Here is a 13,041-nt window from a genome sequence, read left to right on the forward strand (position 1 = left end):
GCGTACCCTTTCAATTCATATATGAATATTACATATATTACTTCATAATAGAACCTTAAATCATCCAAGACTAATGAATTTGAAAGCAAGAGTAACAATGGTGTATGTACATGATAGCTACATTGGTTGTTTGAAGAAACATCACTGTAACTTTGGCATGCACAATTGAAAAGGTTTATTTAGATAGAAAAAATGTGATATGTGAGTGTCCAATCTTTATAGCGTTGAATCGATATTGTACCTTTGGCCATGATACGAAGTAGATATTGACTTATGTTCAAGCGATGCACGTCCACGATCGCTAGATAGTGATACGTGAATGAATTGTGCAATCTCTCTCACACGCATACATATCTCATTCCCCTGCGGGCATTGGAATCACACATGCGCACTTCGTGTATTTATCTCCCTCCGTCAAGGTTAGAATTCGTCTTTCTACCCCATCCTACAAGTCTCTCACACAGAAACACACACACTCACCGTCGAACACACCCACCCCTTTAATTACGCCCACCCACAGCCACTAATGTCTCAAAGTATAATTATGTCTCTCACATATATGCCTAAGGTTAACTCGAGTTCTGGAACCATATGAATACATACAATGGGATTCCAGCAGAGCACCTTTTGTTTTGAGATTTCGCTCTCTCTCTCTCACACACACGCGCGCGCGCGTAGACGTTGTTTCTCGCTTCATTTTTTCTGGCACTTGCATGCACACCATTTGTTTATCTCCGTGATGCTTTAGGTATGCCTCGCACACATGCTATCTATCTATCCCTTAATATAGATATGTGTCACACAAACTCCTTCTCCCTGCTAGCAAGATGCCCATGCATTGCACATAATATCAAGATGCATTTGTATGAGTAGTTTATCTTGTGGGAGAAAAGGATGAACGAGGGAATGCCTTATTTGCAAATGTGGATATGGCTGTGGGTATCTTTTTGCAAAATTTCCATAGTTTACTTCCTATCCGTCAGATATAAATCGGATGGCCTATATTGCAGGATGGCAGGAACACCATCATCACCAACTCTGTTTTTTATAAGAGTAGAGATATGTAAGTGTCACTGCCCCCCACCCACACACACACACTTCCCGACACCAAAGGAGTAGGGTGACACCTCGATCTTGATACCAATCTATTGACTGGCTTCTGTCTCAAACACACACACACACACACACACACACACACAAACACATACACACACACACACACAGACACACACACACACTACCCGACACCGAAGGAGTAGGGTGGCACCTCGATCTTGATAGTAATCTATCTACTCCTCTTTCAAAAACACACACACTCGCTAGTTGTGCCTCTGTGCCTACCGCGCACACTCTCGATACGTCTTTCTCTCCCTCCCCCTCCCCACCCCAACCCCAACAATGACAGCAGAAGGGTGACAACTTGATTTGATCTTAATCTGTCAATTGGTTTCTCTCTCAAACATTGTGTCTCTGTGCCTCGCTCAGACACACTCGATACGTGTTTTTCTCCGTAGCCCCCACGATATGTAGACTTCTCGCGCGCGCACAACTGTAGTGACGATGATGCTGAACCCAGTGTGCCTTGTTTTTACCGGCCTCATGTGATAGTTTTCACCCTGTTTTCTGTTAATTAACAAGGCAACCTTTTCTTCGTTACTACTAGTGAATCTGAAATCATTCAGGGCAGACATAAAATATATCACTTCAACCCAATTATCGCAGTAACTATTTTAAAAGAAACTAGCTAGATGCCCGTGCGTTGCACGGAACATCAAGATGCATTTGTGAGTAGTTTATCTTGTGAGAGACTAGCAAGATGCCCATGCATTGCTCGGAACATCAAGATGCATTTATATGAGTAGTTTATCTTGTGAGAGAAAATGATGAACGAGGGAAGGCCCTATTTGCAAATGTGGAGAGGGGTGTGGGTATCTTTTTGCAAAATTGCGATAGTTTCCTTCCAATCCGTCAGATATAAATTGGACGGCCTATATTGCAGGATGGAGGGCACACCATCATCACCAACTCTGTTTTTTTATAAGAGTAGAGAAAAGGATGAACTAGGGAAGGCCTTATTTGCAAATGTGGAGAGGGGTGTGGGTATCTTTTTGCATAATTGCCATAGTTTCCTTCCTATCCGTTAGATATAAATCCGACGGCCTATATTGCAGGACGGCACACACACCATCATCACCAACTCTATTTTCTACTCCCTCTGTTCCTAAATATTTGTCTTTTTAGAGATTTCAACAAGTGACTACATACAGAGCAAAATGAGTGAATCTACACTCTAAAATATGTCTACATACACATCCGTATGTGGTAGTCCATTTGAAATCTGAAAAAGTCAAATATTTAGGAATAGATGGAGTATAAGAGTAGACATGGAGATATATCTCCAACATGGTCTACAACAAAAATGTGTTGGACTGGTTAACGCCGGATGCTCGCAACGCGATGACCTGAGTTCAAATTCTGTCTTTAACTTTAGATTTTTATATTATATATTACTTATTTAATATATACTTCTTTCTCTATTGTACTGATAGAGTACTTAGAATACAAGATTAAGGATGGACTTGTTTCTTTTTAACTTTCTGTACGAAGCTGTAGCCACCATGCAAGTCACGTGTACACTGTACATGCAATTAACTTTTTGTAGAGGGAGAATCATACACGCAATTAACTCAAATGGATTGGATGTGACTTTTATTTCTAGCATAAGAGCATCTCCAACGGCAGCCGACAAATTTCCTCCCGCTTCCTTCCGCGGAGGACGACATCAAACGCCAGCAGCATACATTTTCACAACTCTAACCAACCAGATGAAATTCGTGCAAACACAGACTATTTTCATATAAGCATGAAGGATTTCGTATAAAAAGCCGGATCTTCATATAAACATGATGGATTTCATTACATTTACATGAACTAAGCGGTGCTAATCCGGCTCTCTTGGTATAATTAATACTCCCTCCATCCGTAAATACTTGTCCTAGAAATGGATGTATCTAGACTTATTTTAGTTATATATACATCCATTTTATCCATTCTCAGAACAAATATTTTCCGCCAGCCGGAGAGGGAGTACCTAATCTAAATGGCCGCCCGTGGATCCCTTTGTCTTCCTCATGTACGACAAACACTTGCGGGGTCGACGAAGGTCCTCGGAAGAGACGAGGCAGCAAAGAAACCACCTGAATGCGAAGACGTCGCCTCGGTGGTGGCCCTCATGGGATCCAAGTGGCGGTAGCCTCCCGTGTTCTACTTCTCCTCGATGATGGCGGCGGACACGGAGAAGCTGGCCACCGACTCGTCGCTCTCCATGCACCCGGCTTCTGTCTCTGCCTGCATGGCGTTACCGCAGGCACGGGAGGCGCGCCCACAGACACGGGAGGCGCGGCCACCGCAGACACTAGTGGCACGGTACGACGCGGCAGCGACGACACCCGTACCGGCGTGCTCACCGCCGTGCCGACGTGGAGCAACTTGCCACTCCTCATCGAGCTGAACTGGAGTGGCGAGTTGCTGAACCACGCGCCGGCTTGGGGCGGCTACTGGCTTCGTCGGGCCAAGTGAGGTTGGTGAAGCACCGAGCGGCCTCGCCCATATCCGGAGGGCTCGGCGGGCCACCTAGCCGGGTAGTATGCCGGAGAACGGCTCCTCGGAAGCCATCGGAAGAGTGGAGAAAATGGTGAAGGAGGAGCTGGGGGAGCGGCGGAGGGGTGCGATTCTTGCCTGCTGTCTATCTGGCCTCGTTTAAATAGAGGGCGGATGGTAGGAGCATGGCCGACGTCTGGCCTCGTTTAAACTAAGGGCGGACAGGAGGAGCTTGGCCGCTATTGCGTTTAATTCGGGCCCGGTCATGAACAGACGTGTGGCCGGAGTAGGTTTCTCGGTTTGCATGCGGGTTTGACGGAGGGGTTTGATGGAGGCGAGGAGGCGTGTTCAGCCGGGCGTGCAGCGGGCGGCATAGTACTATTCAATTTGATAGCGGGTGGCTCAGTTCCCGATACGGCTTTAATGCAGACGAGGGAGGGGTAGCGGTTCCCGAAATGTTGAACGACCAATGATGCATCCTCCTTCAATTAGCATCATGAATGGATGAGGGAAGTAATGGGAGGAGGACTAGGAAAAGAGGTTGCACAATGTGAATGCAATGCACTTTGCACTCGTATAAAGGTGCCCCTCCATTCCAATGCATCTACCACATCGTACGCACCTAAGCATTTGCCTAAGCACCTACACTAAGCGCAAAAGTGCTCACTCCAGACCCATGGCGGCGATGCACGCGAGCGCCAGCGGTTGTGCCAGATGGTCCACAACGTCGGCCTGCGACATGGCGCCGAGGATCGTCTCCAGACGGTGTTCACGACCGGTTGGTGGATGGCCGCCGTCGACGCCAACTATGACTCTCAGTTGGACCAGATGATCGTTGCCACCACCAACAAGTTCACCGTCCTCAAGAAGCTCGCGGACGACATCGCCGTACTCCTCCAGCCCACGCGCCCGGGCTCCTCATTGCCTGCCACCCTAATCGGCCTCCATGACCGGAACCTCTTTCAAGCACTGGTGGCCCTGCGACTGCCTGCCGATGCCACGAAGAATGTCCACCTGGAGGTCATGCTCACCGTGAGGCTCCTCCCCCTGTAAGAATTCATCGACCTACACATCCACATGTACGAGCAAAACGTGTACATAGGTATCTACAAGGCCATTGAGGATGCTACGGTGTTGGCCTTCCTCAACCGGCTGGAAGCCTTGGATGCCTTTGCTGAGAAGCACCTTGACCTCGCCACAAAAGTCGCCACTCCTTAGCCGCCGGTCGGTGGCCTGGCGCACTAAGTTGAGGAGGAGGAGGTCGTATGTTGATGGATGCATATTTATTCTTGCCTCCTGTAACCATCACTGCGATCACATCATCGTGGCCTTAATTCTTATTGTGCTATTGCATTCTCGTTCCAGTCAATAGCGACATGTGCGATCCCTTTGCTTAATTATATGCATCACTGTAACTAGTATTCCATCCGTCAATTTATAAGTTGTTCTTACCTTTTCCATCAACTTCGTGCAATGCATGTGCATCTTGCTAGAAACACTAGAACATGTCTGATAACCCACAAGTGTAGGGGATCGCAACAGCTTTCGAGGGTAAAGTATTCATACCAAATTTATTGATTCGACACAAGGGGAGCCAAAGAATATTCTTGAGTATTAGCAGTTGAGTTGCCAATTCAACCACACCTGGATAACTTAGTATCTGCAGCAAAGTATTTAGTAGCAAAGTAGTATGATAATAAAGGTAATGGTGGCAAAAGTAAAGATAAATGTTTTTGGGTTTTTGTAGTAGTTGTAACAGTAGCAACGGAAAAGTAAAGAAGCAAAGAACAATATGTGAAAAGCTCGTAGGCAATGGATCAGTGATGGATAATTATGCTGGATGAGATTCCTCATGTAATAGTTATAACATAGAGTGACACAGAACTAGCTCCAGTTCATCAATGTAATGTAGGCATGTATTTTGTAAATAGTCAGACATGCTTATGGAAAAGAACTTGCATGACATCTTTTGTCCTACCCTCCTGTGGCAGCGGGGTCCTAGCGGAAACTAAGGGATATTAAGGCCTCCTTTTAATAGAGAACCGGAAGAAAGCATTAGCACATAGTGAATACATGAACTCCTCAAACTACGGTCATCACCGAGAAGTTCCCGATTATTGTCACTTCGGGGTTGTCGGATCATAACACATAATAGGTGACTATAGACTTGCAAGATAGGATCAAGAACACACATATATTCATGAAAACATAATAGGTTCAGATCTGAAATCATGGCACTCAGGCCCTAGTGACAAGCATTAAGCATAGCAAAGTCATAGCAACATCAATCTCAGAACATAGTGGATACTAGGGATCAAACCCTAACAAAACTAACTTGATTACATGGTAAATCTCATCCAACCCATCACCGTCCAGCAAGCTTACGATGGAATTACTCACACACGGCGGTGAGCATCATGAAATTGGTGATGGAGGATGGTTGATGATGACGACAGCGATGAATCCCCCTCTCCGGAGCCCCGAACGGACTCCAGATCAGCCCTCCCGAGAGAGATTAGGGCTTGGCGGCGGCTCCGTGTCGTAAAACGCGATGAATCTTTCTCTCTGATTTTTTTCTCCCCGAACGTGAATATATGGAGTTGGAGTTGAGGTCGACAGAGGTCCAGGGGGCCCACGAGATAGGGGCGCGCCCCCTGTCTCGTGGACAGGTCCTGGGCCCCCTGGTGTATTTCTTTCGCCCAGAAATTCTTATTAATTCCAAAAGGTGCCTCCGTGGATTTTCAGGACATTCCGAGAACTTTTCTTTTCTACACATAAAACAACATCATGGCAGTTCTGCTAAAAATAGCGTCAGTCCGGGTTAGTTTCATTCAAATCATGCAAGTTAGAGTCCAAAACAAGGGCAAAAGTGTTTGGAAAAGTAGATACATTGGAGACGTATCAACTCCCCCAAGCTTAAACCTTTGCTTGTCCTCAAGCAATTCAGTTGATAAACTAAAAGTGATAAAGAAAAACTTTTACAAACTCCGTTTGCTCTTGTTGTTGTAAACATGAAAAGCCAACATTCAAGTTTTAGCAAATACTATGAACTAACCATACTAACAATAACACATAGGTCTCACAATTACTCATATCAATAGCATAATCAGCTAGCGAGCCATAATAATAAAACTCGGATGACAACAGTTTCTCAAAATAATCATAACATGATATAACAAAATGGTATCTCGCTAGCCCTTTTTGAGACCGCAAAACATAAATGCAGAGCACCTTTAAAGATCAAGGACTGACTAAACATTGTAATTCATGGTAAAAGAGATCCAGTCAAGTCATACCCAATATAAACCAATAGTAATGAATGCAAATGAAAGTGTGCTCTCCAGTGGATGCTTTTAATAAGAAGGGTGATGACTCAACATAAAAGTAAATAGATAGGTCCTTCGCAGAGGGAAGCAGGGATTTGTAGAGGTGCCAGAGCTCGATTTTAAAATAGAGATGAATAACATTTTGAGCGGCATACTTTCACTGTCAACGTAACAACTATGAGATGGTGATATCTTCCATACTACATGCATTATAGACAGTTCCCAAACAAAATGGTAAAAGTTTATACTCCCCCACCACCAATAAGCATCAATCCATGGCTTGCTCGAAACAACGAGTGCCTCCAACTAACAACAGCCCTGGGGGAGTTTTGTTTAATTATTTTGATTTGCTTTGATCTTTTTGGATCATGGGACTGGGCATCCCGGTTACCGGCCCTTTCTCATGAATGAGGAGCGGAGTCCACTCCTCTTGAGAATAACCCACCTAGCATGGAATATATAGGCAGCCCTAGTTGTAACATGAGCTGCTTGAGCATACAAAATAGAATTTCATTTGAAGGTTTGGAGTTTGGCACATACAAATTTACTCGGAACGGCAGGTAAATACTGCATATAGGAAGGTATAGTGGACTCATATGGAACAACTTTGGGGTTTAAGGAGTTTGGATGCACAAGCAGTATTCCCGCTTAGTACAGGTGAAGGCTAGCAAAAGACTGGGAAGCGACCAACTGAGAGAGCGACAACAGTCGTAAACATGCATTAAAATTAATTCACACCGAGTACAAGCATGAGTAGGATATAATCCACCATGAACATAAATATCATGAAGGCTATGTTGATTTGATTCAACTACATGCATGAACATGTGCCAAGTCGAGTCACTCAATTCATTCAAAGGAGGATACCATCCCATCATACCACATCATAATCATTCTAATAGCATGTTGGCACGCAAGGTAAACCATTATAACTCATAGCTAATCAAGCATGGCACAAGCAACTATAATCTCTAAATGTCATTGCAAATATGTTTACTTCATAATAGCTGACTCAAAAATGATGAACTCATCATATTTACAAAAACAAGAGAGGTCGAGTTCATACCAGCTTTTCTCATCTCAATAAGTCCATCATATATCGTCATTATTGCCTTTCACTTGCACGACCGAACGATGTGTATAATAATAAGAGTGCACGTGCATTGGACTAAGCTGGAATCTGCAAGCATTCAATTCAAGAGAGAAGACAGGATAATATGGGCTCTAAGTTAAATAAACAATCATGCATATAAGAGCCACTAAGCATTTCCAATATGGTCTTCTGGACCCCCAAAGGAAAGAAGAGAAAATAAAACTATTTACACGAGAAAGCTCCCAACAAGTAAGAAGAAGAACTAGAAATCTCTTTGGGTTGTCATTTTAATTCTCCTACAAGCATAGGAATTAAACTAACTATTTTTATGGTTTTCTTAAGATTTATCAAGCACACAAGAAGAAAAATAGAAAAAGAAATTTAAACTAGCATGGATAATACAATGAAAGAGTATGAGCACCGACGACTAGTGTGTGAACATGAATGTAAAGTCGGTGAGAAATACGTACTCCCCCAAGCTTAGGCTTTTGGCCTAAGTTGGTCTAGTACCAAGGACCGCCGCTACTCTCCCCGGTGTAATGGGAGGTGTAATCAGGATACCACTGGTTGGTCATCTCCGGATCCCACTGGACAGATGATGCATGATAAGGGTCCAGTTCCGGTTCCGGCTCAGGTTCAGGTTCTGGAGTAAAAGCTTGGGCTCGATGGTTGTTCACCGCTTCCGGCGTAACAAGAAAATTTTATGCAAGCAAATCAAACAACAGAGGCGCAGGCAAAATAATAATCTCAATGTGTTTCTTATTAAATCTAAGTTTATACAAGAGCATCTTCTCTTCGTTGTCAACAATAAACTTGTGTGCTACCATGCTCTTGTAATCTAAAATGTGAGGAGGCAATTTTATCTCTTCCTTCTCATGGTGCCTAATGGGTATCTGAAAATGTTTAGCAAGACGTGCAACATAGATACCTCCAAAAATGGGGCCTTTTATACAATTCAGGGCTAGCCGTTTAGCAACGACGGCACCCATACTAAAAGTATTGTCTCCAAGCAAGGCATGTTGAAGAATTATAATATCAGGAACACTCAAGTTTCCACTATTTCCATGACCAATCAATCATCTACTAGCAAATATGGCAAAGTAGCGTAAAACAGGAAAGTGTATGCTAGAGACTTTTGCCTCAGAGCCCTTCTTTGGCTCCTCTACATCAATAGTATTAACAAAGCCACCCACATCTTCACGATGGGGTTCCTCTAATTCTCCCTCATAAGGTATCCTACATACCGCACAAAAATGACGTAAAGCCATTTCTTTGAATTCATCATATAAATGAAATGATACTGCAGGCGGTGACTTCTTAGGATAATAATAAAAGTTTTGCACGAAAGTATTGGTAAGTAAGAGATACTGATCAATTTGGTCGTTGATGAAACTGATGAGGCTTGCAGTCTTGATTAAAGCATAAGAGTCTTCATGAATTCCAGCTTCTTTCAAGAAATCCTCGCATGGCCATTCACACGACCGTACTTCCGCTAAGCGAGGAAGATTATACTTGTCTTTTTCCTTCTCTTTGGCTTGTTTTTCCTGAGAGCTTTGGCTAGAAGAGCCCCTCAAAAGTTTCCTCAACATTTTCTGAAAATTTCTGAAATTTTAGTAACCTCAAAATAAAAGTGAATAAAACTAAACAAGATTGATAGCAACTACTTCTACTGTTGGGAACGTAGTAATTTCAAAAAATTTCCTACGCACACGCAAGATCATGGTGATGCATAGCAACGAGAGGGGAGAGTATTCTCCACGTACCGTCGTAGACCGTAAGCGGAAGCGTTATGACAACGCGGTTGATGTAGTCGTAAGTATTCACGATCCGACCGATCCAAGTACCGAACGTATGGCACCTCCGAGTTCAGCACATGTTCAGCTCGATGACGTTCCCCGGACTCCGATCCAGCAAAGTGTCGGGGATGAGTTCCGTCAGCACGACGGCGTGGTGACGATGATGATGTTCTACCGGCGCAGGGCTTTGCCTAAACTCCGCGACGATATGACCGACGTGGAATATGGTGGAGGGGGGCACCGCACACGGCTAAGGAACGATCATGTAGATCAACTTGTGTGTCCTAGGGTGCCCCCCTGCCCCCGTATATAAAGGAGCAAGGGGGGAGGCCGGCCGACCCTAGAGGGCGCGCCAAGGATGAGGAGTCCTCCTCCTAGTAGGAGTAGGACTCCCTCTTTCCTACTCCTACTCCTACTAGGAGGGGGAAAGGAAGGGGGAGAGGGAGAGGGAAAGAGGGGGGCGCCGCCCCCTTCTAGTCCAATTCGGACCAGAGGAAGAGGGGGCGCGCGGCCCATGCTGGCTGCCCCTCTCTCTCTCCACTAAGGCCCATAAGGCCCATTACTTCTCCCGGGGGGGGGGGGGTTCCGGTAACCCTCCGGCACTCCGGTTTTCTCCGAAAACACCCGGAACACTTCCGGTGTCTGAATATAGTCGTCCAATATATCAATCTTTATGTCTCAACCATTTCGAGACTCCTTGTCATGTCCGTGATCAACTTCGGTACATCAAAACTTATAAACTCATAATAAAACTGTCATCGTAACGTTAAGCGTGCGGACCCTACGGGTTCGAGAACTATGTAGACATGACCTAGAACTATTCTCGGTCAATAACCAATAGCGGAACCTGGATTCCCATATTGGCTCCTACATATTCTACGAAGATCTTTATCGGTCAAACCGCATAACAACATACGTTGTTCCCTTTGTCATCGGTATGTTACTTGCCCGAGATTCGATCGTCGGTATCCAATTCCTAGTTCAATCTCGTTACTGGCAAGTCTCTTTACTCGTTACGTAATGCATCATTCCGTAACTAACTCATTAGCTACATTGCTTGCAAGGCTTATAGTGATGTGCATTACCGAGAGGGCCCAGAGATACCTCTCCGACAATCGGAGTGACAAAACCTAATCTCGAAATACGCCAACACAACATGTACCTTTGGAGACACTTGTAGTACTCCTTTATAATCACCCAGTTACGTTGTGATGTTTGGTAGCACCCAAAGTGTTCCTCCGGTAAACGGGAGTTGCATAATCTCATAGTTACAGGAACATGTATAAGTCATGAAGAAAGCAATAACAATATACTAAATGATCAAGTGCTAGACTAACGGAATGGGTCATGTCAATCACATCATTCTCCTAATGATGTGATCCCGTTAATCAAATGACAACACATGTCTATGGTTAGGAAACATAACCATCTTTGATTAATGAGCTAGTCAAGTAGAGGCATACTAGTGACGTTATGTTTGTCTATGTATTCACACATGTATCATGTTTCCGGTTAATACAATTCTAGCATGAATAATAAACATTTATCATGATATGAGGAAATAAATAATAACTTTATTATTGCCTCTAGGGCATATTTCCTTCACCTACAAGTGCCTAGAGCCTATATCATGCATTGGAATTGCTTGGGACCTCAAAAATTTAACATGAAAGCTCAAGAACATGGTCACCTATGCAGCAAGAATTTGCAATGAATAAAGCACTAGAACAAAAACTAATTGGACCAATGGAGGAATCACATACCAAGCAACAATCTACCAAAGCAGTTTCGTGAATGGAGCTTTGAGCAAGGAGATCGAAAACCGCAGCAAAACGAGCTAGAACTCGTGCTTGAGCTGGATGGGGATTTTGTTGGGTTGAAGATGAAGTGTGTGGGTGCTGGCATAAGTGGAGGAGGGCCACCAGGGGCCCACGAGACAGGGGGTGCGCCCTATAGTGGGGGGGCTCCCTCCACTCTCGTGGCCTGGTGCTTGCCCCTCCTGCAGTGTTTTTAGTGCCTAAAATCCTCAAATATTCCATAAAAAATCATACTAAATTTGCAGGGCATTTGGAGTACTTTTATTTTCGGGATATTTTTTAATGCACAGATAATTCAGAAAATAGACGGATAATACTATTTTTGCTATATTTATTCTAAATAACAGAAAGTAAAAAGAGGGTACAGAAGGTTGTGCCTTCTAGTTTCATCGATCTCGTGATCATCAAAAATGAACCCACTAACAAGGTTGATCAAGTCTTGTTAACAAACTCATTCCGAATAACACGGAACCGGAGAAATTTCGAATGATACTAAGTTACCTCAACGGGGATATGAAAATCCCCAACAATAAGAATATCATACTTTTTCTTGACAGTAGGGAGAGGAAATTCAAAACCTCCAATAATAATAGTTGGAACTTGTCCAATAGAATTGATGCTATGAACTTGGGATTGTTTCCTCAAAAAGTGTACCGTATGCTCATTACCATTAACATGAAAAGTGACATTGCCTTTGTTGCAATCAATAACAGCCCCTGTAGTATTAAGAAAAGGTCTACCAAGGATAATAGACATACTATCATCCTCGGGAATATCAAGAATAACAAAGTCCGTTAAGATAGTGACATTTGCAACCACAACAGGCACATCCTCACAAATGCCGACAGGTATAGCAGTTGATTTATTGGCCATTTGCAAAGATGTTTTAGTAGGTGTCAACTTATTCAATTCAAGTCTACGATATAAAGAGAGAGGCATAACACTAACACTGGCTCCAAGATCACATAAAGCAGTTCTAACATAATTTCTTTTAATGGAGCATGGTATAGTTGGTACCCCCGGATCTCCAAGTTTCCTTGGTATTCCACCCTTAAAAGTGTAATTAGCAAGCATGGTGGAAATTTCAGCTTCTGGTATCTTTCTTTTATTTGTAATGATATCCTTCATATACTTAGCATAAGGATTTACTTTAAGCATATCAGTTAAGCGCATACGTAAGAAAATAGGTCTAATCATTTCAGCAAAGCGCTCAAAATCCTCATCATCCTTTGTCTTGGATGGTTTAGGAGGAAAGGGCATGGGTTTCTGAACCCATGGTTCTCTTTCTCTACCATGCTTCCTAGCAACAAAAACTCTCTTATCATAACGTTGATTCTTTGATTGTGGGTTATCAAGATCAACAGTAGGTTCAATCTCTACATCATTGTTTTTGCTAGGTTGAGCATCAA

This window comes from Triticum aestivum, chromosome 1B (assembly GCF_018294505.1).
Source record: "Triticum aestivum cultivar Chinese Spring chromosome 1B, IWGSC CS RefSeq v2.1, whole genome shotgun sequence".
Classification (NCBI taxonomy): domain Eukaryota; kingdom Viridiplantae; phylum Streptophyta; class Magnoliopsida; order Poales; family Poaceae; genus Triticum; species Triticum aestivum.